The 27985-nt window shown below is 40.0% G+C and overlaps 1 long non-coding RNA gene and 1 pseudogene across 1 annotated transcript; both read left to right on the forward strand.

Annotated features, from left to right (window-relative positions):
- Positions 1-27985, forward strand: part of LOC140513812 (neuroendocrine protein 7B2-like) — a 63135-nt pseudogene that overhangs the window by 6806 nt on the left and 28344 nt on the right.
- LOC140513833 (uncharacterized) lies at positions 693-27782 on the forward strand. The gene is made up of 4 exons (XR_011970372.1): positions 693-4853; positions 21695-21904; positions 23113-25929; positions 27168-27782. It is a non-coding gene; the product is annotated as an uncharacterized lncRNA (long non-coding RNA).

The following is a 27985-nucleotide window of genomic DNA, read 5'->3' on the forward strand; positions in this document are numbered from 1 at the left end:
ATATATAATTGCTTTATGATAAACGTTTAATGATGTTCATCATGGCATTGTCAGATGAGAATATGCAAATTACAGGGTAAAGTGAAATTGGAACCATTTGGATAACAGTATCCAAATGAACTGACCCTGGCGTCCCTACAAAACTCATCTAAAAATATCCCTGAAACACATAGCTTCAGTGCTGTGCCATATGCCAGGGTCAGTTAATATGCCCAGCTGGAATGTTGTCATTTTTGTTACTTATTCTTCAAAATTCTCTTCCCCACTTAATTTTCTTTCTTCTGACAACATTTTTCTTTCCACTCTGAAAGGAAGAGTAAAGTCACCTTCATTATTAGGTCACTTTATCAAAGTTATGTGATTTTGTGGAAACTCAACAGTTCTCATCAACAGGAAGAAATCTGGGAGAAGCAACATGTGGCAATGGAAAGTTATAGAACCTGAGCTTGAAAGCTTTTGCAGAATGTCTTGTGTAACCTTTGACAAATTATTTAAACTTCTGTACCTCCATTTCTTCAAATGTAAAATGAGGGGATTGGGAGAGAATGCACAAGGTTCCTTCCATGGTCCTGTTAGGGAAGCTTAGAGAGTTACATATCCTTAAATGACTTGTGTGTGGTCATGTCATAGGCAGCATACAAACCCAGTTCTTTCTGACTCCTCTATTCCAAGGTTCCTTCCATTGCTCCCATCTTCCTCAAAAAACACAATTGATTTAATTCGACATTGTTACAGTTGAGTTCATTCTATTTTTCACAGTTGACTGGGGGTAGGAAAAGTGGAATGAAGGGAGTGGACTGCATGGCTCCTCTGGTGCCTTCCAGCCCAAATTCTATGGTCTTCTGAGCAGTGTTTGGTGAGAGGCAAACCATGGCATCGTGAGAAGCTAGTCTTAGAGTCAGGAAGTTCTAGGTTTAAATCCTGATTTTGTCACACATACACTGGTCTGTGACTGTGTAAATAACAACCTCTCAGTCTCCTCTCAGTATATAAGACTACAAATTGGAGAACATATGCCAGTGTGTACCGGTAGAAGGAGTTTCCTTACTAGGAACTTCCTCTATTCATGAAAGCAATGTTCTGGACCAAAAAAATATTTTAATCTACTACTCTCAAAAAAGAAAATCATGCAGTTCAAGATAGGAAGAAGTCATTTTTCTGCTCAGTTTAAAAAACAAAACTGTCAGTCTATTTCACAGAGAATTTAGAAAATGTCTTATTATGAGCTTAGTGTCATAGAAATGCCCTTTGATCTTGGCCATTTTATGACTGTCATCACCATAGTAACAAGGTATGCTAGTTGCCTTTACCTAGTGGAGCTACGAGAAGATATGGCGGCTTTCCCATTCACTCAGCAAGGAGTCCTCCAGGGTACAGGTGTCTGGAAGAAACCATATTGGTCCTTTTCCTTGTGAATTGTCTCACACAATTCACAAGCTCTGGAGAGCTCTATTTCCACATCAGTCAAAGACTAAGGAATTTCTGTTCCTTGAATGTCTTGTAAGGAACCTCTGTCAAAGTTGGCTGTAAGCCAACCTTCAAAATTACATTTTGTTGGTACAGCCACAGTCAGCTAACATTTATTAAGTACCTACTGTGTGCCAGGCACTAAGCACTGCTTTAACATAAGACACATGGAGTAATGAGTAAAAGGAAACATTCAGTCATATGTTCTAATACCTTGTCAATCACTTCCAGACAGTTTTTGATCTCCAAATGGTTTTCCCTCAATACCCACCACCATTTTCTTTTTTTCAGGCCAACCCTCTTTCCTTCTATACTATACCTTATATTTCTTTAGAGGTTTTCTCCCATGAAATCCAAAGGCATTTGTAGCTATTAATTCATTGATTCTCACAATGTCCATGTCAAGCAGGTGGGAGGTCAATGTCACGCCATATTATTTCCCAAGTTAATGCATTTAAAAGTATATTGTTGTTATTCAGTTGGATGGGATTGTTTCCCCCCCCCCCCCCCGAATTCTTCATATTCCTCATTTCTTGTTGATGTTCAGTTGTGTTTGACTGTTCGGGACTCCATTTGGGATTTTTGTGAGAAAGATATTGGAGGAGTTTGCCATTTTCTTCTCCAGCTCATTTTACAGATGAGGAAACAGGATTAAGTAACTTGCCCAGGATCACACTGCTAGTGTCTGAGGCCAGATTTGAACTCAGGGAGATGAGTCTTCGTGACTCCAGGACCAACACTACCCACTGCATCACCTAGTTTCACTGTAGGGCATATATACCAAAGGGAGGTAAATTAAGTCAAACAAAAAAAATCAATAAGGATTTATTAAGTGCTTATTATCTGCTGGGGATACAAAGAAAGGCAAAAAGTAGTCTCTGCTATTGAGTAGTACATAACCTAGTGGAGGAAACAATATACAAACAACTGTCTACAAGTAAATAAATATGATAAATTGTAGGTAATCTCAGAAGGAAGGCGCTGGTAACAAGGGAGCCGGGCAAAGGCTTCTTGCAGAAAGTTGAGACTTGAAGGAAGTGGGGGATGCTGGGAGGCAGAGAAAGGGAAGGAGTCATGGGGGACAGCCAGGGAAGGTGCATGGAGCTGGGAGGTGGAGTGTTTTGTTAAAAAAAACCCAAAAAACCTCAGCAAGATGGGCATTGTCCTTGAACTGTAGGACAGATGGAGAGAAGGAGACTAGAAAGACAGGAAAGGGCCAGGTTATGAAAAATGCTTTCTTTATGGTCCATTAAATTTGCTATTTCTTAAAAAAAAGTTTTTATTGAGGTCTTTTTCTACCACATCACCATGGTTTCCCCTAGTATCCTTTCCCCTCTCCCTTCCAGAGGAACAAAGGAAGGAAATATGCTGGGGTTTTTGAATATAATAAAGAAAATAACCAAAAAAAAAATCAACGTAACAGATCAATACCTTGAAAAAGTCTGAAAATGTGCAACATACAGTTCTTATGTACCTCTATGGCCAAGATCAAAAAACATTTCTGTTACACTAAGGATTTGGATTAGATGACTTCTGGGCTCTCTGAGCCTATGAACCTCTCCAGACTTGGTCCTGGCCTTCAAATGACAGATGTGTAGTCATATCTGCTAGATTTCTTTTTTAAGGACCATACCTTAAACCCAAATCACTCTGGCTCTCATTAACTGTCCCACCATAGGTTCCAGCTCAAGTCTCATTTGGTCTTTGGGCTCTGATGGCTCTGAGTGAGTATAAATTGCAATGGTCTCTGTTTTGGCCAGAAACCCTGACAGTCTTCCCCTCCCAAATTGATTTTTTTTGCTTTGGGTAGGTAAAAGTGGCCTTTCTTTGCCTCATTTCTCACCTAGCTTTAATCACTGAATGGATGTTGCTTGAGTCAGAGACCTGGGAAAGACCTTAGCTTAAAAAAGGCCAAGGTCTCCTATTGCATTGGGGCCATCCCTAGTCTTCCTGATCTATGTCTTGCCACTTGCACCCAGATGTCTCTGGAGGGGAGAGAGAGGCTGGTTATTTTGTACAGCCCTGCCCCAGTTAACAATTCACTTGCAAGTCATGATGTCATGGTTGTCTTTAAGAATGAAAGACAATCAACCTACTACGTTAAGCTCTGGGAATACAAACACGATGAATGAAATAATCCCTCTTCTCAAAAAGTTTATGCTCTAATGAGAGAGACAACAAATACACACACACATATAGACACATATATACATACATACTGAGAATAATAAAGAGAATGAAAACAAAGTAGTTTAATATAAAGTAGAGAGGGAGGGGTGGTGGTGCTAGAATGTGGAAAGACCATGTAAAAGGTCTTCAGCGATGTCTTGAAGGAAGAGAGGAATTTTGTAATGTAGAGATAAGTAGGTATTATATTCCAGGCATGAAGGATAACCATGAAGGAGAAGGAGATCATTGTGAGGAATAAAGTGGCCTCAATTTTCCAGGCAAAGTATGGGAGGCTTGAGAGAAGAAAAGGTTTGGAATAGCTTCTCTGGAATTGTGAGTTGGGAATTCAGTTAGGAAGGAATTAAATCATAACAGTAGTCAGCATTTATATAACACTTTAAGATGTACAAAGCATGGTAAATATTTCATTCATTTTATCCTCACAAAAACCCTGGGAGGCAATTGTTTGCATTTTACTAAAGACAAAGCAGAGGCAGACAAATTAAGTGACTTACCCAAAGTCTCTGAGCTAATCAGGAAGACTCATTTTCCTGAGTTCAAATATGGCTGTGTGACCCTGGGTAAGTCATTTGATCCTGTTTGCCTTGGTTTCCTCATCTATAAGTGATCTGGAGAAGGAAATGGCAAACCACTCTATTATCTTTGCCAACAAAACCCCAAATGGGGATCACGCAGAGTCAGATCTGACTGAAAAATGACTTAACAACAACACAGCAACACTCTTCTGTCTAGTTACCTCCTAATAATGATAATAACTATGCCACAATTATATATACCATATATATACACACATATGTGTGCATATATGTGTATGTAGGTGTGTATATATGTGTATGCACACATACATATTCAAATACACACCAGTAGGTAGGTGCTATTATGATCCCAATTTTAAAGGTGAGGAAACTGAGACACAGGTTAAGTGACTTGCCCAGGATCATACAGGTAAGTGTCTGAGACAAGATTTGAACTGAGGTCTTCCGAATTCCATGTTTAACTCCCTATTCTCTGTACCACTAGCTGCCAGTGAGGGTCCAGCTGAAGCTAGATAACACAAATTTATAGTGAATCCAGTTGGTTTCCCTTGCATTATGAGAAATCATTGAGAAAATGACACAGTCATTTGGAGCTCACAAAGAGGGAGCTGCAATTCTCGATTTCACCACAAGAGGACAGCAGCTGCATCTTATTTGTAGGTAAGAGGAAAGCCACACAAAGTGAACCGGTCAGGCACTGTACATTTGGAGGCCCTGTGGGTCCCTGGGAAGCCTCAGCTGATTTTTGTTTTCAGAGGACCAGAAAAATCACCCTATTTCCAGGTCATCTGTGGTGTGGTGAACCCTAAGATCTAATAGGACTGGATCACAGGTTTTACAGTTGAAATGGAAACTGATATTTGTTTGGTCCTTTAGGTCATCCTGGACCCACCATTCTCTATGTGCCCCTCCAGTTAGCTCTCCATCCTTTCCTCTGCCACTGAGCTCAGAGGATGTGCCAGGGCCACTCTGGACCGAAGCAAACTGCTTCATTAGAGCTACACTAGGAATACAAGAACGAAATGCCTTCATCCTTTCTTCCTCTATGTTGCGTATCAGCTTGCATGTATGAGCTGGAGCTGTTTCCCTAGCATTATTTTAAGTACGTAACAGTGGTGACTTTTACATTTTTCGTCTGTGTAACTTTTCAGCTTTATACTGTATAAGATAATGAAATCCTGCTTCTAAAGCCTAGAAAATGTCCTTTTTTTCTGTTTGCGTTATTATTAAAATTTTGGATAAACTGGATAAGATGACATCTAAAGTCTCATGATTCTGGTCAGACCATGGAAAGGCTCATGTGAGTTGCTCATTTTATACTTGAAGTCTAACCACCATTGTACTTCTGAATTTCCAGATAAAATGACTGTTTGAATGAGAAAGTCAGGGACCTGTGTGTTTTAAGAAGAATGATTGATTTTAACATGGAAGTGATAACCTTCACTTTTTGCCATATCACTAAGTGCCCATACTTATTGGTTACACACCAATGTGAACAAGATTGATCCTGGCAAAATTGTGAAGTGAGCAGAGCTGGTCTACTTTGGTAATTCTCTCATATCTAGACTCTTGAAGACACTTACTTGGCTCTGCCTTTTGGAGTAATTCATTGGCAAGTAACAGTAATTCCCAAATAAATCAGTGGATTATGTTTATTCCTCTGTAGTAGCATTAGCATATATGAGAAATACTTCTGGGAAAAGGGTTTTGATTTGAATAATTTAGGGAAAGTAGATATAGAAGGCCCTATAACCTAACTACTCCTTGGCTTGTGCTAAGTGAGGCAATCTTTCTGGGTCTCAGTGATCCCTTGGGGAAACTGGAATAATCATGTACAACTTTTTGTATTGGAACATTGTTTCCCAGACCATATTTCCCAGAATCCTGGTATTCCAAATGATTCAGAAAGGAGTTCAGGGAGAAAATTTCCAATGTCAGCAATATTTCCAGGCCCCCCTCCCCCCAAAAAATTTGCTATAAAGTATTGCATGTACTTAAAACTTTTACGTGTGCCATTTTTAAAATGTGAAAAGGGTTTAAGTTTTTTCTTTCTATCTTTCTTTTTTGTGCTTTAAAATTTCCAACACTTTATCTTTGGAGTTTTGTATTGTATACATTTACCATGACCCTTGTCCAGCATTTCTTGGTTCTGTCCATATATTTCAAGCTGAAAATCTGTGATATAATTAAGTGTGGAAACCCCTGTCCTGCAGAAACAACTGGCAAAATGGGAACATTTTGTGTAAATAAATTATTATTCATAATATTCTAATAGAGTAGTAAAAATGATTTTAGTTGCTTGGTTGCCAACGAACTCCTTTCTAAGGGGATATACCCCAATTATCCAAATCAAGGAGAAAGTTTAATGTGAATAATATAAAACAATAGATACTCCCTAGTTCATTTTGGAATGCAGACACAAATTCACTCAGGCTCAAATCCTCTGTGCCCAAGTCTGATTTCACTCCCAGCTCAGGGCTAGTTGGGTAATAGGGCTGAGGCAGGAAGCCCATGTTTTCCCAGATAATCTCCAACAATGAATGCAGACGGATATAGGAGGACTCCAGCTTACCAATGGGTTGTGTTCCCAAAATCCATTTCTAAGTGGTTTGGAACTCAGAATGGATTTTTCCATAAAATCAGTATATAATGTGTGTGTGGGGGGAGGGGGGGGAGGGTTGGGATGTGGGAGAGGAAGGGGGGATAGAGTTGAGAAAGTACAAAGATAAATGTTTTTTTTTCCTAAATATCAGCAAAAATCAGCATCAGCAGTAGGAAGACCTCTGTCTTCACTAAAACAGAAGTATCTTCATTTAAAACAATGAAGATGACCATGGTAGATACCTATGGTGGTCATACAAATCCTTGTTTCATCCTCTGATAGGTGTTGCAATTCAAAGGATCCCTGGACAAATTTATCTCTTTGCATCTACCAAGGACTCTTTTACGATCTTAATTCATGGGACCTTATTAGAAGAGTGCCTTTGATGTTGCATTTTGATCTAGAGTTTCACATGTTTTTTTCATAATCAACAAATGGCAATCAATGAGATCTTATGTTCCTTAGACAAATTTTGGTTCCTTATGTTTCCTATAGTCAGTCTAGATTGAGTGTTTCGAAAAAATGTGCCCGTTCCCATCTCGTATTTTCATCAAGCGTACTTTTCATAGTATGTAGATCATTCTCACAAAGATTTTATAAAGATGAGAAAACAAGCATTTGGGTCAGTAGTTACTGATGTCTTAATTGCTCTATAAAAATAATACCATTTGTGATACCTCCTCTCTTCCCTAGGTCATTTGGTATTTTCAGTGCTTTCTGATATTTTCAAAAATGATCCCTAGGTTCTTGCAAAATTGTGTTACCAACAACATAAGCCTCTTTTGTGCATACTTTGTTTTGGTGAAACTTGTATTGTTTTCATCTCTGTAGTGTCAATTTTATTTTCTTATAGAGCATGGCAAGGGCTGAATTCTGTGTTTTCATGATCAGCAATGATGAAAATGATTGGCCATAGAAATGTTGACAGATCTGTTCCATTTTTTTGTCTGTTTCTTTTTCTTCTTCCAGTTTCAAACTTTCTACATATTCCTATTCATTGTTCTTCACTGTTTTGTGAAATGATCCTGCTTAGAATTAACACCTGTGCAAGTCACAAATCTTGAAATATTAAAGAAGGGTAATAGTGTAGTTTGTATCCCCGAACCTATTCAATTTGACATTGAGAGGGAGCTAGTTAGAATTGTGATAGGTAGCTGTTCGATATACTGGGTGATACTCTGGACTAGAGTAAGGAAGACCTGAATTCAAATCCTACCTCAGATACTTACTAGCTATGTGACCCTGGGCAACTCACTAAACTACTCTCAGCCTCAGTTTTCTGACTTGTTAAATGAGGATAATAATGGTTTCTATTACATTGGCTTGAAATGAGGATCCCATGACATAGCATATATAAAGTGCATGGCAGACCTTAAAATGCTATATAAATGTTAGCTGCTATTATTATTAGTTAGAGCAAGTCAGCTTGGAATGAACACTATTTCATATCTGCATAAATCCCTCACTTAGTGCATATTCATTCAGTGTTCATTATTTTGACAGACATCGATCAAGCTCATATTACATGTAAAACTATCTGCTAGGTGTTGAGTATTCATTTAAAAAATGACATACTCTCTTTGCTCAATGAATTTATAGCCTAAGCGGGAGGGGATAACCTGGAGGTGAATAAATACAATGCAGAGTAAACGTGCAAAGGAGGTAACTCTTTGAAGTATTTTGACAAGATCACTTTCAACTGGGAGGATCAAGAAAGTTGATACCTGTACTGATTCTATAAGAGAAAGGAGGAGGAAAGAATTTAAATAGGTGGAAATGAGAAGGCAGCGTATGCCAAAACTGTCTGCATTTGTGTGCAAGATAAGAGCAAGGTAATGTGGGTATTGGAGAGCTGACTGCTCTGGAACCCCAGCTCCCTTCCATCTACTTGGGTTGGTATAATCCTTCTCTGTTTGGGAGGTAACAGTAGTAACCCTAGGATTGGTGGAAAACCACATGCAGGTTTGTTTACATGATCTTTTAGGGGGAGATTTGTTCATTAGGAAATGCACAGACAAACTTACTTCTTAGATCAAATTGGTACAAATGCCTTGAGTTCCACAGCTTAGGAAGAAAGTTATTGGAGTAGGCTGAAGAGATTTGAAAGATCACAAGCTTAGCCCCAGAGTTATAAAATTAATCCTTGCCCCTAAGTTGTAGTGTTCCTTGGGACTCTAGTGTGAGAAGGAGGGAGTGCACAGGGGAGATGCCAGTGTGTTAACCAAGGCACTAAAATTAATTGTATAGTAGTGTAGAGAGCCTGCAAGTCAAGAGACCTCAGTTCAAGTGCTCATTTAGCCATTAACTAGGTGGGTCATACTAGTCCAATTATTTAATATCTCTGTATCTTTTTGCTCCTGTATAAAGTAGCAACAGTTCTTATGTACCTACATCATACTCTTGTCACAGGGTGTACAGGATGTTCAGGGAGGACAGACACCTCTGAGGTGAGGGATTGTCAAACCCTTTTCAGGGCTGCTTATCCACCTCTGGTATCCACCTCTTACCCACCTCTCACGTGCAGCTTCCATGACTCTGTGTTGACCACACTGGTCTGAGAGCCAGAAGCCAGAGGGAGGCTCTTCTGAATCCCTGAGTTCCTAATTTTTGTCTTCTGATCTTGTTGCTTGATAGGGTGCCTTACTGAGTGGCAGGTGCTCAAGGAAATTGAGAATGTCATTCCATCAGTCAGCCAGCAGGCATTTACTAAGTACATACTACTGTTCTGAGGAATACAAAGAAAAAATTAAAAAGCAGTCCCTAACATAAAAAAGTTCACATTTTTATGGGGGAGATAAACATGTACACAAATGGGTACCTACAGGATACAGAACATATGGAATTAATCATTGAGGGGGGAGACATTAGCAGTTGGGGAAGTCAGGTAAGTAGGGAAGTTATTTGCTAGATGAACCTGAAAAAGAACAAAGCCAATCATATGAACAGATTTGGCTCAGCCTAGGTAAAGGAATGATGCTTACTGTAAGGTTAAAATGACCTTAGAGTATTAGGACTTTCTGGTTCTAATCATAATTAAGTTTTATCATTCCAGTAGTGGTTCTCCTTTGGTACTCTGTTAACATCATCCTTCTCCTGGGCCTTTTCACAGAGATTGTGACTGATATAGCTACCAGATGCTAGACCTGTTGAAGCCTGTGAAAGGCAATCTACCAGTTTTCTGGTGATTTTTGAAGATTTTTGATTGTTTATCAACAAGTCATATTGTCTCTTAAGGCGAGCAACCAACATTAACTTCCCAAATATCAGCAATAGACAGGAGAATTGGGGCAAATCTTTTGCTGAAAATGAGCATAAGATATCTGCCCCTGGAACCTAACTGTGGAGTTTCTCTATCTTCTCCCCTGCCTCTTTTTAATTTCAATCCACAGTGAATCATGAGAAGGACCGTTTGCTGAGGGCCATTCAAACTCTGAATAGTAGCTGGTCACTGAAGTGTGCAAAAATGTGGCAGTGCTAAAGGTGCTATTGTCTTAAAATAAGGGAAGAATAAGGCCAAGCAGTTGTCCTGACAGTAAATGATACTTTATAATCATATTAGAAGGATTTCTGTGTGTATGCGTTCAGCAGAATGTTTGGCAGTTAGCTTCCATTTAACTAGATTTACATATAGCACACAGGAGTCTTTTAAGTGCCTTCGTTTTTTTTATGGGACAAGCTTTGGTGCCGAGGGGTCTGGTCTAGGGACAAGCAGAGACTCCCTGCATTTAAGAGAGTGGTCAAGTTATCCATCTCAAGGTCCATGATTACAATAGGATCTATGGCAATGTCCCAAATGCAGCTTATCTAGACCAGTCCTCCTGACTTCCCTCAAACCTGGCCTGTAGCCTGGGACAAGCCAGGCAAACTCTCTGGGACTCAGTGACCCTATTTGGTGAATGGGAATAGTGCCATGCAACCTGATCTCCTTGAGAAGTTGCCAGTAAAAATGACTGGCAAACACAAAGGAAAACAGGAAAATGTCATACAAATACTTGCTGTTATTATTAGTAATATTTGCATAGCTTTTCCTCTGAGGCTTCACACAGTGCTTTGTTCTTCCATTCTCTAATGCCATTTTCAAGTAATATTTCTGTATCATAATCATCTTTGTGTTTAATCCTCTACAGTTCTTTAGAAGATTCCCTCTCATTCCAAGCTGAAATTTCCCTTGGCATCATCCACAGTCAGTTTTTAGTACCTGCTAAGCCCCAGGAGTCATCCTGCCATCTTTCTGGCATGATGGTTGTGTCAACATGCTTCCAGGAAGGATTTTCTAAACTTTGTATCTCTTTCAATTGCTAGCATACAATAAGTGCTTAATATATTACACCATAAAACAGGGTAAGAGCCAGATGACCACTTGTCAGGGGTAAAACAGGCAGTAATGTGGAAGAGACTACTTTGATTGGGTCATCAAATGGCACTGTTGGCCCCTGACAACTTGATAGGTTGTATGGATGTAGGGAGTATGGGAGTCTACTGGAGGAGAAAGGGTAGAATAAAGCTTATCATGGATGATGAGAAGACATATAGCATTTGTATATGCCCATGATATTCCTAAGGCAGATGTATGTCTTCTCAACTTGGGCAGGGGCTCAGACTGTAAATGCCAGCCATTCCCAGTGGCTAGCATGTTATTATTGTGCAGCATTTTAGTTGTGTCCAATTTTCATAGCTTCATTTGGGGTTCCCTTGCCAAAGATACTGGAGTGGTTTACCATTTCCTTCTCCAGTTCATTTTGAAGATGAGGGAACTGAGGCAAACAGGGTTAAGTGACTTGCCCAGGATCACACAACTAGTAAGTACCTGATGCCAGATTTGAACTCAGGAAGATGAGTCTTCCTGACTCCAGGCCTGGCACTTTATCTACTGCACCACCCAGCTGCCTTTGGGTAGTATAGACTTTTGCTAATTGTGGGTCGTTACTTAGTGTTACTTACTGATTAGAGTTATATTACTGGGAAATACTGCTCCTCTCAGGAAGATAAGTCAAATAGATGATCTTCAAGGGTCCAGCACTGCCAGGAGTGGCTGGAAAATAAATGAAAAGTGATTGGCCTAAGGTATAGTTAAAGAGTGATGGAAAGAGGAATGCTTTCTCTGAATATGGGTTTGGAGAAGAACTCTTGCCTAAGGAACCACGGTTGCTGACATGTTCTATACAAAACTTTTTTTAGCTTTGAACCATATGAAAGCTCTTGTGTGAGAAGGAAGGATTATGTTTTGGTTGTTTCTATCACGTTTGCATACTTGGGCTCCACTCATTGGCAGTGTGTCACCTTTGAATCAGAAGGACAGCAACATATATCAGTGGGTAGCAAAATCAATGACTTGGTCTTCTTTAATGTATAGGTGGCAAGTGTTTATCACATAGGTGCCATATCTGTATGTGTGTAGGAGAAACAGCATTGGAACCAAAGTCAAAGAATTGGAATTATAATCCTGGTTTTGCCATGGGCTGGAGGTGGGCCTTAGGCAAGTGGTTTAGCTTTCTCTGCATCTGTTTTCTCATCGGTAAGATGGAAATAATACAGTCCTACCAACTCCTATTGAATTGTAGTGAAGATGCAACGAGAATGTATATGACAGTGCTCTGAAAAGCATGCTACTATCCATTCGTTTTTCAGCTGTTGTCCAATTCTTCATGACGTCATTTAGGGTTTTCTTGCAAACATACTGGAGTGGTTTGCCATTTCCTTCTCCAACACATTTGACCAATAAAGAAACTGAGGCAAACAGAGTTAAGTGACTTGCCCAGAGTCACACAGCTAGAAAAGTGTCTTAGGTCAGATTTGATCTTAGGAAGAACAATGTTCCTGACTCCAGACCAACACTCTTACCTACTGTGCCACCCTGCTCTAAAAAGTACACATTACTATACAAAAGCCAATGAATTAGAATAAAATGATAAGTGAATGTTAGGGATAAAAATTATCCTAGAGTACTCCATCTACCTTATTTTACTGATGGACAAATTGAGGCTTAGGAAAGTTAAGTGATTTGACTAATGTCACATGAATAGTTGGTGGCAGGTTGAGGACTAGAATGCAGAATGTGAGAGCTGATGGGACCAACCCCACCTGGTTTCAACAATTGGGAAACTGAGGCTCAGCACTTACCCAAGGTAATAGTTATTTAGTAGCAGCTTGTCTTACTCCACATCCAATATATTTTCTGTTCTTTTGCACCATGAAGCACATAAGGCAGCTAAATGGAATACTGGAAAGAGCACTGGGTTCTGAACCAGGAAGGTATCTTTGTGAGTTCAAATCCGTTCTTAGAAACCTTTTTGCTGTGTGACCCTGAGCAAGTCACCACCCTGTTTGCCTTAGTTTCCTCATCTATAAAATGAGCTGGAGAAGGAAATGGCAAATCACTCCAGTATCTTTGCCAAGAAAATCTCAAACGGAGTCACAGAGAGTCAGACTGAAAAAAGACTGAAAAATGACTTAATAACATAGCACATATAAACTTGGGGCTCCCTCTCAACCCTGACTTAAAGGTCCAGAAGGTGCCTGTAGGTTGCTTTTCAGAGTCTAGGGGTAGCCCTAAGGTGTTGGGGCTGTTTTCTAATGCTATGGCTTATGAGCATTACTGTTATGTTTCTTACCATGATGATCAGTTGTTATTAATTAACCCTTTTAGAAAAAGGGTTTTCTTTTACAAAGGTAGTAGATAGTAAGAACAGTTGGTAGAAAACAGCCTTCCCCCAAAGTCTGCGATACACTTTTCCATCACTACATACAGAGTCCAGGATAAAAAGCAGATTCAGACTCTAGAACACATGGCAAAGGAGTAACTCATAGTTCCTGAAAATTCTGTAATTCTGAAGGTGATTCCTTTAGGTGAAGTATAGTTTTTCTGCTGGAATCTTTGTAGACCTTTGAATCTATTTCCTCATCATGTTCAGTCTTGCCCTTGACTTTCAACACAGACGTTGTCACCAGCCAATCCTGGGGCACTTCTAGGATGTTGATGGTAAGTGGTAAGGTGGAAAATCTAAAATCTTTGGGTCTTTTGCAGCTTGAAGGGGGGTACTCCTTCAGCTGGGGTGGGAGGAGACCTAGGCCACAGATGAAATGTTCTTCTCCCTCCAAGTCCAAGTGATTCCTTTTTATCTCTTCCTCTTCTTCCTTGTCATATATTCAAGTATTCAGGTTCTAAAGTAACTCTCTGGTAGTATGTAGGTCCCACAAGGTGTTGCCAAGTCCCTCATTCAAATAGAACCATCTTCTCGTAGCATCTAGTTGAAATGTCTTTGATTTAAGGAGGTGTCCAGTCCTTATTCACACCTAGCTCTGGTTGACTGATTCTATGAAAAAGTGTTGTCATTATCATTAGATCTCCTAATTTCCATCCAGATTCTTTTTCCATCATGCCATTGTGTTTTGTTTTGTTTTTTTTTAATTCTAAAAGCTCGAAAGAATGTTAGAAGTTCATCTAGCCCAGTTAGGCTAGTTGACAGGAAAATTAGCAACTTATATTTGTATGGTGCTTAAGGCACACAAAGGGATCTCATTACCTTGAGGTATGTAGTTTAAATCTATCCTTATTTTATATATAAGGAAACTGAGAGTCACATAACAATTGGCTTTCTCATTCCCATAGCTAATTCATATGTTGAATCCCAGAATTGAAAGGGACATACAGGCCATCTCAATTCTGTCCACAATTTCTCTGACAGGTAGTAATATAGCCTCAATTTGAAGACCTCTATGAAAAGGAATTTCCTTTATGCCAAAAGAGATATGGAACTGTGTATACCTTTTGTCTCAGCAATACCATTATTTACTTTGTTTCCCAAGGTGATCAGGGAAAAAGGAAAAGAACCTATGTTTCCAAATATTTATAGCAGCTCTCTTTGTAGTGGCAAAGAACTGGAAATTGAGGGGATGCCCAGCAGTTGGGGAATGGCTAAACAAGTTGTGGTTTATGATTGTGATGGAATACTACTGTACTGTAAGAAATGATGAGAGGTTGATTTTTAGAAAAACATAGAAAGATTTCAGTGAACAGAAGCAAGAGAATGTTGTACACAGAAACAGCAATAATTGTTCGAAGAATAACTGTGAATGACGAAAGTTATTCTGAGTATTACAGATACTCAAATCAACTACAAAAGACCTCTATGAAGAAAGATACTAACCACCTCCAGAGAAAGAGCTCATAAATGATTCTGCATAGTTAGATTTTACATATCTATATATGCGTGTGTGTGTACATATATATGAATTTATTTGTACGTGTATATGTACATACATACATATGCATATATGTAGATAGGTAAATAGATAAAAGGGTGACTTTCTTTAGTGTGTGGTAGGGAGGGAGGGCAGGAGACAGTCCTGAACTTTAAAATGTAACAAAATAATTTAATTAAAAAAGATTCTCCTGCATTTTGAAGCAGGACTACTTTTGGATGGTTCTGAATGTCAGAAATTTTTCTTTTATATCAAATTAAAATATGGAGAAAAGAGAGCAAAGCCCTGGGAGAGCAGAGTTTTCCCTGCTGGTTTCTTGCCTCTGAAACATTTGTCTCTTAATGACTCATCAGGGCATTTCCTTGTGATGACATTATGTCCTTTTTGTCCTTTAAAAGGACAAAGTTGTGTCCTTTTAACTAGCTTCCTAAAATACCTGGCATTACCCTATGCCTAGGCCACTGCTTTATTAGTATTCTTGGTGTGATGGTAGTGACAAGGATGAAATGTTTAACAGAAGTCAGGAAATGGTTTGGTTTTCCCTCCTGCCTCCCAAGTTGGACTTTGCTAAAGCAGCTCTATGGTAGGGTCTAAGCATGCAAAAGGCCAGATTGGCTTCAGGTATAGGCACCCTAGGCTGCTGTCTACATGGTGCCATTGAGGGATGTTGAACCACTCATCTCACTGAAAGCTTCTCCCTTATTCTGTGTCGGAAATTTTTATTATTCCTTGTAGGCTTTTTAAAGAAGTGAATTTTAGCCTGGTTAAAGCTTTGAGTTAAGTAGGAGGAGCTATCACATCTGTTAGTCAACACATCAGAAGAAATGTGCCTTTTTAGTTAAAAATATGCAACTGCATAATGTCACAACAGAGAGCAGGTTTCTGAGAGTTATGTTGTTGCTAAGTTTGGATGGAAAGAAAGACACTGAAAACATAGGATACCCTCTGGCTGATGATGTGACTCAGTGGGATTGATACAGCACCCTTGAAGATCTGATGCCAGAGGGAGCAGGGTTCTTACAAGGGTACTCAAGGGAGGAATAGCTGGTTTTAGAGTTTTTCCCAGCTAGCCAGCCCTGTGAAAGACAGCTTGGCCTCTGCTTAGGGCCTCTGCTTATACTTTAGATTGGTCTTTTCCTATTATGGGTCCTCAGTGGGAGGTGAATGTTTCCATTATCTACTAGGTTACAGTGGGAATAAATGAGATGATAATTAAAAGTGTCCCAATTGAAAGGTCCAGGTCATAGGACCCTAGAACTAGAGCTGGGAAGGACCTCAGATTGAATATTGTCATGCAGCATCCTAGTGTAATGATAAGAGCACTGGATTCAGAGGCAACTGCCCTACCTTCTAGTCTGGATCTGCCATTTACTGTCTGCTTAACCCTTTGGCAAGTTATTTAACTTCCCTGAGCCTCAGTACCCTTAGCTGTAAAATAGGGATTACGATACCTACCTTGCTTACCTCCCGGGGTTATCATGATGATTCATTGAGACAGTGTATGTCAAACCATCTGAAAACTGCAAATATAAAGAAAGTTATTGTATGAATGGTCTCTCAATCTCAAACCCCTGAATTGAAAGAAAGTACCGGTATATTGGGCCACCAATGAATTACTTGCCTTCAATTCAAACAATCACTCTCTCTCCAAATACATGCCCTAGTTCTACTGAAATGTTTTGGATAGATATATCACACACACACGTGTGTGTGTATGCTTATGTATTTTATTTATTATATCTAGCTATCTACAACAACAACAAATCTGTATACAGTAATTTTTATTTTGGTGGATCATTATCAGCTTTCTTATGTAACAGTATTTATAAATGTGACCTTATTCAATGCCACTCCAGTTCAATTCAGCAGATGTCTATTAAGTGCCTAATAGGTACTGAGGATACAAATGTAGTCCTGCATATATGTAGATAGATAGATAGATAAAAGGGTGACTTTCTTTAGTGTGTGGTAGGGAGGGAGGGCAGGAGACAGTCCTGAACTTTAAAATGTAACAAAATAATTTAATTAAAAAAAATTCATTTTTTTTTGGAAGAATATGACATACACACACAGATACTAAGTATTTAAAAGCTTGTGCAAACTAATTTCAGGAAGGAAGGAGCTCTAACAGAGCTTGGGGTTGGTTTGTTTTTTTTTTTACTTTCAGGTTTGCATAGCTCTTTAAATATGTATTTCCTCATTTGATCTTTATAACAGCTTTGTGTGGTGGGTGCAATCACTAGGTGCAATTTTACAAATGAGAAAACTGAGGAAGTGGAAGAGAGGGGAAAGCTGAATCAGAGCTACATAGGTATCGAGTATCTAGGGCAGGATTGGAACTCAGGTCTTCCTGTTTCAAAGTTCAGTTCAGCATTTTGTACATTGTGCCATCACATCTAGTTAACAACTGGATGGTTGAGGAAAGGCCTTAAATGGGAGATATTATTTCTGTGATATTTTGAAGGAAGTTAGGAATTCCAAGAGGCACAGGCGAGGAGAGAGTACATTCCAAACATGGAAGGTGTCAACAGGCAATCGCTGTCACAAGACAACGTGAAAAGAAAATGAACATGCATGTGTAACCCATAGGGTTCCCAGTCTTTACAGAAGTTTACATTTTTACAAAAACAGGACAAAGGGAGGAGGGGACACCAGGAAAGAGAATGACATGAAAGGGAGAACAGCAAAGGTGGAAAAAGACAAAACCACTCCCCATGAGGAGGAGCAAGGTGGGCAAAAAACCTCAGTCTTTTCCCTTGGGAACTGCTAGACTATGAAGATAGGAGGATCTGTTTATCTGTAGAGGACCCCAGCTGCACAAGCATTATCCCAGCCTGGCACAGACTGGCTGGCGCCTGTCTTGACTCTCAAGGACACAAGGAGTCCAGTTTGGGGTGCAACAACAAATTACGTAAGCTCAGGGGAAGCTTCAGGCTTGACACATTCAGAGCCTCCTGCATGTTCTGGGTTCAGTATTTCTGGAAAATATGGCAACTCAAAAAGACAAGTTCAGAGACCCCTTAACAGGGGCCATCTGTGCAAAGAGAAGGAGGCAGGAGATGGAATGTTATATACCAGGACCAGGTAGAAGGCCAGTTTGACTGTAATGGAGAATTCATGAAAGAAAGCAATATAAAATAAAACTAGAAAGGTAGTTGGGAGTCTCTGGAAGCCTCTAAAATGCTAGACTGAACATTTTGTGTTAAAGAATTAGATTCATTCCTTTTTTTCCTTTTGTCTTTATAGGTATATTTAATTTTATTGAACTCTTGTGGAAGAGAAATAACCTGAGAACTATGAACTTGTCAGTCTCTTAGTAGAACCATTTTGGCTTGTCTGTCATCAAAATCTCCCTTCCATTTGGCAGGAAAGAGGTTGGGGATCCTTACTACCATGAGAAAATAAATTTATTTTTAGTATCAGTTTTACCCTCACTCAGAACGAGTCTTGTAAAAAGCTTAAAGGATAAGGGGGAATTAAAAACCTCGGAAAGTTTCTCAGCATCTCCATAAAGGGCAGAGCCAATGACTTTAAGCAAATGGCATGAAGAGTGACTGAGTTACCTCTGATGTCATAGCCAGTTCCATCACCCAAGTGTCTCTCCCTGTTTTGAATCATGGGTTTCAAACATCCCCAAAAGCTTTCCCCCTGGTAATTCCAAAGCTCTTAACAAATCAATCCTAGGGAGAAATAAACAAATATGTAGAAGAGCAACAGGATATTTAGAGCATGGTTTTAATTAAAATTTTCATGTTTCCCTCTTGATGTCTTGTATGACCCATTAAATATATTGTTTAAATTCTCCATAAAAGTAAGTACTAATTGCATGCTAATCATCATTGTTTCCTCATTGTCCTCATTGTCAGGATCTCAAAACTCCCTAAAGAGGAGGGAGTTCAGAAGGCACTGAGACAGTCTTTCCTGATTTGGTGACACAGATCCATTGTAGCAAGCCCTTTTGGTGTTCCCTGTGCACAAACCCTGAGATAGCTTGTCTTCATAGTTCAGCACATAAGAAGACCCCTCCAGGGGAACATACGGAAGAAATATTCCCAAAGACACAAAACACAAAACACTCAGGGATATCCAATCCCATACTCCTCCTAATGCCCCCACCTACTCCTTTCTTCTTCCTAAAAGCACTGCAATGTTTGGCATGGGAAATACTGTACGGTGATAGTCATCTTTCAAACACCAACAATGCAAATTTTGCTGCTTCTTGCTCCTGTGTACTGGTTTCAAGCAACTCTAGTTTTGATAAGGGCTTAGTGTATCCTTCAAGGATATTGAATTGCAGTTGCTGACTTTTCTCCCCTCTAGCTCAGTTGCACTATTTTTTTTTGCTGTGCTAACACTAATCCCCTTTTTAAAAAATCCTGTCATCCTTGTCTGTCTCTCTCCCTCTCTCCTTCTCCTCCTTTTCCTCTCCCCTCTTAATCCCTTCCTCCTTCCCTTCCCTCCCAACACATACACCCAAAATATATGTACATCTAGATATACATCTACATATAGATATCTATTTATCTGAAGCTTTAAAATATCACTTTCTTCTGTACTTAACAATATATAATGATTGGATCATGTAGGATCCTGTAAAAAAAAGTTACAAAATGTGAAACACTTACCAGTCTTAAAAAGCTGTACTACCTGTTAGCCTGCCCAAAGTGAATGTTGCATAGAAAACTCAATAAGTTTATTTAGCCATTCTGAGTTGTGATTAGTCTCAGGCAGTCTATCTAAACAGTTACCTGAAGCATTGCCAGCTCTCATTTATCATTCAGTAGATCCAGGGGAGCAGATGGTATGATGGAGGGTCATTGCAGCTCTACAGTATAGAGATGATGCCGAGCAAGCATTAGTGGAAGGAATTTAGCATGTTTAGCCTGGAGGAGAGCAGTCAGTCTTGAAGTATTTGAAGGGAAATCAAATGGAAAGGGGATTAGAATGTTCCCTTTGGCTTTCATAGGCAGAACTGGTAGCAATAATTAACCAGTGTAAGAGAGGCAAATTTTGGCTCAACATAAGGAATAACTTTCTTATACAATCAGGGTTATTCAGAAGTGGATAAAAAAATGGGTTCTTCTTTTCTAGAGATTTTAAAAGCAGACTTTGGGTGATTAGTTGTGGGAATGTTAGAGAGGAGATTCTTTGTTTATGTGTAGTTTGGACCACATGTGATTCTCAATTTGTTGATTACCTGGGTTCATTTACCTTTCTGTTACTTCCTGACATATTCTCTTGTTAAATGAGAAAAGTGCCAACTTTGTGCCTCTTTTTTTTTCCTTTGGAGAGAATGTTCCCCATCCCAGGGCATCCACAGGAATCCCAAGGTCATAGATCTAGGAGAGATCATCAGAGGCATTCTAGACCAGTTCCCTCCTTATACTCAAGGAACCTAAGGCCAAGGGAGGTTGTGACTTGCCCTAAGTCATACAGGTAGCAAATATCAGGAGTAGGATTTGAATCCAAGTCTTCTGACTCTAAAGCCTCAGGAGGTAGGATCAGGGTCCTCAACCATCAAACAGAATGGACAAGTCTCTCCATAGTTCTTCTAATCTGAGTTACCATTCCTGGTATCTTTGTTCTTCTAATGCCCCACAGTAGTTATGATCTGCTTATCAGACCTTACTCATTCTTGCAGATCATAATACTTTACTTTGAGGGAACTAGATGGTGCAGTGTCTAGAGCACCAGTGCAGGAGTCAGGAGGACCTGAGTTCAAATCTTACCTCAGACACTTGACACTCACTTAGCTGTGTGACCTTGGGCAAGTCACTTAACCCCAGCTGCCTCGTTCTGGGTCATCTCCAGTCATCCTGATGAATATCTGGTCACTGGATCCAGATGGCTTTGGAGAAGTGAGGCTGGTGACCTGCACAGCCCTCCCTCACTCAAAACAAAGTCAAGTGCAAGTCATGTCATCGTTTCTCTGATGGCGTGGTCCTCTTCAACAATGAAAGATGAATGCACACAACTCTTTACTTTAGTTAGGTACTGCCAATTAAGTACTCCCCCACATCAGGTTCAGCAGAGCTACGTTGGGACTCATTCCTGGATAGATAGGAATCACATTGTAACTCTTGTATCAGAGGGCTCTCACAGCACAAAAGAACTCAGGGTCACTTTGGGTAATCTCTCTCTCTCTCTCTCTCTCTCTCTCTCTCTCTCTCTCTCTTTCTCTCTCTTTCTCTCTCTCTCTCTCTCTTTCTCTCTGTCTCACACACGCACACACACTCGCGCGCGCACACACACACACACACACACACACACACACACACACACACACACACACACACACACACACACACCCCCCAATCTGGAAAATTACTGATGCTGCCCAGTGTGCTAACACCAACTCCCTTGACAAGCATATAGTTCACAAAGTTAAAAAAGGAAAGTTTTATTGAAAGGTGGAAGAAAGAAAAAGTAGAATTCCCAGTAGAGTTCTTGGAATATGAAGCCCCCTTGAATGAACAAACCAGCTGTCCGAAACACCTCTGGTGTGTGACTCTTAGGCCATGGGCTCCCAACAAGAACCTCCAGTCATTCCCAAGGGCATTGTAAAATTTTAGACATTGATCTCTAAAATAGCTTTTCTTGTAGTCAGATGTAGGCAACTCCCAGCAAGTGGTATCAGGCAGCACTCAATGGCAATGCCAAGATTTTTCCTAGAGCAAATTTTTTTTTCTATCCTCAGATGTCTGCAAAGGGGAATGCCTGTAGGGTCTCCCTGCCTGGTAGGAAGTGCAGCTTTTCTTTGCATCCCTGCTGAATGGTAACAGGACCAAATTATGGACTTCCCTTCCTTGTGGCTACTCACCCTGTTCTCACAAAAGTTTCCCAGAGAGCAGGACCATGCCACTCTCTTGTCTCCAAGAGAAGTCATGTCATCTAAGAAGAGGTTCAGGTATGATGACTACAGATTTCTATGTATTTTCTCCTTTAGATACCTGAAGGGAAGTTTCCCATCCAGTGGAACATTCCTTATTTGGTCCAGGAGTTGGCAAAGCAACTTAAATTTCTCCTGAATGCTCTCTTTTAAAAGAGGCAGTAGGACATATTGGAAGTAAACTGGACCCAGAATCAGGAAGACCTGGGTTCCCATGCTGCCTCTGACATCTCCTGACTGTGGAACCTTGTGTGAAACACTTAACTTTTCAGTGCCCCATACACCTCTCAAAGACACAGCATAAGTGGCAGGGACATTTTTCCTTATTGGAAATTCACTCTACCAATGAAATAATAGATCTGATTTTTAAAATCTTCTTTTAAATCCCTCATTCTTTGATTCTGTCCCCCCCGCCCCACCCCGAGTTTCTCTTCAGTCAGTTGGACAGCATCATTCAAATCATCTGAAATTGTTACTAGCCTTAGGGCTATTGCTACATATGGTAGGAGAGATGGGTAAAGAGGAGAAGTTTCTCCAAACCAGCTATATTATTAGAGCTGGAGGTCCAGAGCTGACTGAGTTATCAGTCTCTTGCCAAGCATCTGACCCAGTCTACTATTGTCTTCCCTTTCAACTTATGTGGTTCTTTTGGATCTTAACCATTTACTTGGTCTCCTGAATATTCACTCAACAGATCCCGAAACAAAGTCCACCTGATTCTCATTTATTTGTTTATCCTCTGACTTGTGTTCTTCTGGGTGACTTGACCTTGGGTCAAGTCTGACCTGCCTTCTATGTGCTCATCCACATCTCTGACCCATGTTACCCAGGTTGCCTAGTTCCCTAATCTAAGTTTCTGATCCCTGTTTCCCAGTGCAGAAAGAGAACAATCTGCCTGGAGGTCAGTGAAATGAATATTGCCACTTGGCTTGCTTTTCTCTAGTTAATCAACATGGATTGCTTCCTATAGTCAGTAGGTAGGTAATTTTATTGTTGTTGCAGTACTGAGACATGAGGAATAACTTACAAGGAGCATTTGACCATGGAATCCCAGAATAGCCATGCAAGAGCATTTATTCTCAGGGAGGACATGGGGCTGAGGAGTGAAAAATACATTGTTCAGTTTAGGGCAAGTCATAATTTGATAGATCCCAATATTTTTGAGCAACTGTTGACTCTTACTGAATCTGAGGTCTTCTCTAACCTCCTGATAATCTGTCTTTCAGCAAATATCAAATGAGGTGAATTGTGAAAGTTCAAGCACCGAAAAGAGAGACCTTGGCCGCCGTGTACAAACATCTTTGGGCACCATACAAACTGCCAAATTGACACCTCATTGCAGACGGCAAATAAAGTTAAATTAAGTGACTGAGGGGACTTTAACAAATTACCTATTCAAAATTGCTTTTGCAAAGCTTACCAAATTCATGGCAGCCCTGAAAGTATCTCCCTGCAAAAAAATTTTCCCCCTCTTGGTCTTGTGGCTGCTGCAGGAAAATTAGTAAAATCCACAGAATAACATTTGAACTTTTGCAAATGAGTAAACAGCCAAAATAAACAGCACTTCGGAAAAAACACACATTTTCTCTCTTTTAAGAGCAGGCTGTGCCTCAGCAAAATACCTTAAAAGTGAACTAAAAAGCTTTTAAAAAAATAAACAATTCTGCTTATGATCATAAATTGGGACCATATGGAGATGTGAAAGCTGCAAGAACAATCCATTTATGCTCTTTTCTCACTGCCTGCATTGTTTGCATGCCACAGAGAATGCTTATATTAAGTTGAGTTCACTGAAGTCTTCAGTGACCCCCCAATAAGAATGAACTATCTTCCTTCTGGGGCTTCTTAGGCAACATTGTAGAAAAAAAGAGAATGAAATGAAGAGCAATACTTGTTAATAAGCCACAGCTGAGAAGCAAATTCTCCTTTTCAATTTCCCATCATTTTACCTCAATTCATATTTCTCCTTTAAAGTGCCATATGGCCCCAGTGAATCTCAGTAGATCAGTGATATATACCAAAGTTGAAAATATGTGGTGGCATCCTTGTGAATGGTCAGTCATTGATAGAGCTATGTTGCAATTTGCCCTCTTGTTCGGCTTCCTGGCCTTAAGGGATGGTGAATATACAGACTACCCAGAGTAGATCTGTAGTCTGTTTTCTCCTAATCAACTTGATTTGTGCCATGGTGTCATGGGTAAGAGAATGTGGATGATCCGATGCCAGCCATCATCACTAAACAATTCAGGCACTGTTTGGCCACCAGTGTAGCATGGGCAATGATAGTTTCTTTAAAGGTGAAGGGTTACATTCTCATTGTCTCTTGTGATTATCACTTGTGTTTCTTATTCTATAGAAGTATGATGGCATAATGGACAGAAAACTGGGTGTAGAGTCTGGAAGACCTACGTTCAAATTCTGACACTCATACTGACTCTGGGCAAATCACTTATCCATCTTTGTACCTCGGGTTGCTCTCTATGACTTAGCTACTGAGTTATATAGTTAGGTTTCCATGCTGAAGATAATTCTTTTGTTATTTTCCCCAATAGCACTTAATGTCTGTACCACTTATCCAGCACTTACCTAACCAGTTAAAATTAGAAAGAAATTAGATCAGACCCCCAAAGTCAATTGGACTAATCATAGATGAGAACTTTAATTGAAATGGAAATGATGACCTCGGTGCCATTACAATATTAGGCCCCTCTTGGCTGCCACAATGCAGGAATTCTTGGAAACACCCAATACCAGGGCTCTGCTTATGAGGAGGGATATGGTAATTATTTGTAAAAGGATATGTCTTAGGATCATAGCATCATAGATTTGGAGTTATAAAGGCCCTTAGAGATTCCCTAATCCAACACTCTGATTTTACAGATTGAATATAGTCCTTAAAAATGAAAATTATTTCTTTGACATATGAATATGTGTTTACTGGAGATCAAGTCAGAAAGCTTTAAATCGAACTAACAAAATAATAAAAGGATAAGGGTATAGAGAAAAACACAATAAATGAGTTTCCTAATTTTTTCTTCCCATTAGCTTAGTTTCTACACAGATATATAAGGTATTTGTGCTAATTTTGGAAAGCATTTGCACATATTTGAACTCCATAGACAATCATAAACTTCATGCTAACCAGTCTTTTCAACCTTTTAAGAAAAGCTACATAATAAAGGAGGACTAATTTATGTTTTTTCTCCTCTTCCTTCTCCTCCTTCTCTCTCCCTCCTCTCCATCCTTCCCCCTCTCTCTTTCTCCTCTCCCCTTTCCTTCCTTCCTTCCCATTTCTCTCTCTCTTTCCTCTCTCTTCTTTCCTTCCCCTTCTTCCTTTCTCTTTCCCTCTCCTCTCTCTCTCTTTCCCTCCCCTCTCTCTCTCCTCTTTCTCTTTTCCTCCCTCCCCTTCTCTCTCTGTCCCTCTTTCCTTTTTTCTTCTTCCTCCCCCCACTCTCTTCAGTTGGGGTTCTAATGTGTAATGAGAATCCTAAAGAAGGAATGAAGAGACATAAGGGACCAGAAAATCCGAAAAGTGTCTTATCAGCATTTGAATCTTTGGGAAGTGGTTGTACTTTTTGAAAGAGTGGGTGGATGTATTCAAATCAGATACTGCCATATAAACTTCAAGGTCAAGTTTGAAGTTTCTTAGAATATTATGTCCTAAGGAGGCCCTCTCATGCTTACTTTTTTTCCCCTTTGGCTCTTCCCTGGATCGTAGGTTCTGTTTCCTTACTACTACCTCCTACAATCTTTATCTTCCTTCAATTGACCATTCAACACCATTTATTTTTTTGAAATAGATGGTTATTGATATTTTTTTATTTTACCTTGCCTAGGCTTCTTCTCCCTCTCCTACCCAGAGTCATCTCTTCTAACAAAGAAATTTTTTAAAAAGAAAAAGAGGAGGAAGAGGAAAAAAGTTCAGCAAAACTAATTTTGCATTTAGAAAAATCTGACATTATAAGCATGTTCCATGCCAGAGGTGTCAAACATGAACCTGTGGGCCTCATGCAGCTGGAGTGCAGCCTGAACCAGATTAAAATGTAATTCAGAAATGTTTAACAAAACAAATAAAAATAGAGTGAAACATAGATAATGTTACTGTATGGTTTTCTAAGTGAATATTCAGCCTGCAGAGATCCTGACATACAGTTTAGTTCTACTTCTATTTCAATTTGACATTTTGACATTCTATCCTCCCCAGCACAAAAGAATGGGAAGAGATGTCTTTTCTTGGGGGGGGGGGGGGTCAAGATCAATAATTATTTATGAAATTTTCAGCCTGCAGTTTCTCCTATATCTATCTTAGTTTTGAGTGTTTGTTTCCATGTTGTGGTCCATTGGATTGTAAGCTCTTGAGAACAGGGACTGTCTTTTGCCTTTCTTTGTATCCCTAGTGCTTGGGGCAGCTAGGTGGTGCAGTGTCTAGAGGTGGTGCAGGAGTCAGGAGGGCCTGAGTTCAAATCTCACCTCAGGCACTTGACACTCACTAGCTGTGTGACCTTGGGCAAGTCACTTAACCCCAATTACCTCATCTTGGGTCATCTCCAGTCATCCTTATGAATATCTGGTCATTGGATCCATATGGCTCTGGAGGAGAAGTGAGACCTGCACAGCCCTCCCTCACTCAAAACAAAGTCAAGTGCAAGTCATATCATCATTTCTGTGATGGCATGGTCTTCTTCGGCAATGAAGGACAAACACACACACCAATCCCTAGTGCTTAGCATATTGCCTAGAATATAATAGGAGCTTAATAAATGCAAAATAACTGATTGATGACTCCTCTGTGCCAGGCATTGTGACTCATGCCATGGGTGTAAAGACAGTAAAACAGTCCCTACATTTAAGGAGTTTACACTCTAATAGAGGATACTGCATGTATATAGACAGGCATCTGCAAAACCCATAGAAAACACATACAAGGAAAGGAAGGCATGAGCAGGTGGGGTGGAAGGGGATGGAGTTGGGCACTAGGAAAGTCCTCTTGCAGAAGGTGGTGCCTGAACTGAGTCTTAAAAGCAACCAGGGATTTGAAGCAGGGGTTATGAGGACGGATGTCATCCATTGATTCACTTCTTAAAGAGGGCTCTTATAACCTCACTCAAAGTGTGAACCTGAAAAGGCCTCAGCCTAAAAGGGCCAGGGTCCCCAGGGTCTCCCATTGCATTCTGGGCCATCTCCAGTCATCTTGATGAATATCTGGTCACTGGACCCAGATGGCTCAGGAGAAGAAAGTGAGGTTGGTGACCTTGCACATTTCTCCCTCACTCAAATCCAGGTCAACTGCAAGTCATGTCATCAATCCCTGATGTCATGGTCTCCTTCAAAAAAGGACAAACACAACAACAATGAGGAGGGAATGTATCCCAGCCAGCGCTTAGGCATGGATACAGACAAGAAAGGATATTGAAAGTAAGGAGCAACAAGAGACAGCCAGACTGATAGAATGCAAAGTATGTAGAGAGGGAGTAATATATAGCAATGGGTCATGTTCAGCACAATTCAGGTGTCACCTCCTATACTTGGCCCTTGGAAAATCATCCCAGGTGTCTATGTTCTCTCCCTCTTGAGATGACCTTCTCTATAGTTTGTATTGACTTATCTCTGTGCTTGTGATACTCTGCCCCTTCACATACACACATACACACAAGTAAAATATAATTAAATATAATTAAAATATAATGTCTTTGAATTTACATTTTAGGCACAGTGCTTTGCATTCAATATATGCTTGTTGATCAGCTGATGGAAAGAAGATAAGGATTTTCATGAGGAGGCAGAATCCAAATCCTAGGGAAAGGAGCCCTGTTAAGAGAGCAAAGAAGGCAAGCATGAGAGGGCTTTGTAAAGATACAGTGTTGCTACATCCTTAATAAATGTTTATTGAATTGAATGGAATTGCTGTCACCCATCTCATATCTCCTTTGATTATTTATTGCTTTTTGGGTTTTTGAAAGATGAAAGTTGCCTCGGATTCCTTGAGCATAAGACTTCTCCTTTCTCTTAATTCAGATCCTTTTTTTCTGTCCCTTGGGTATCTCAGGCTGGCACCCTCTGCCCACTAGCAAGGATATTTGGGAAGTGCCATGGGTGGGT

Source organism: Notamacropus eugenii, chromosome 7 (genome assembly GCF_028372415.1).
Source record: "Notamacropus eugenii isolate mMacEug1 chromosome 7, mMacEug1.pri_v2, whole genome shotgun sequence".
Taxonomy (NCBI): domain Eukaryota; kingdom Metazoa; phylum Chordata; class Mammalia; order Diprotodontia; family Macropodidae; genus Notamacropus; species Notamacropus eugenii.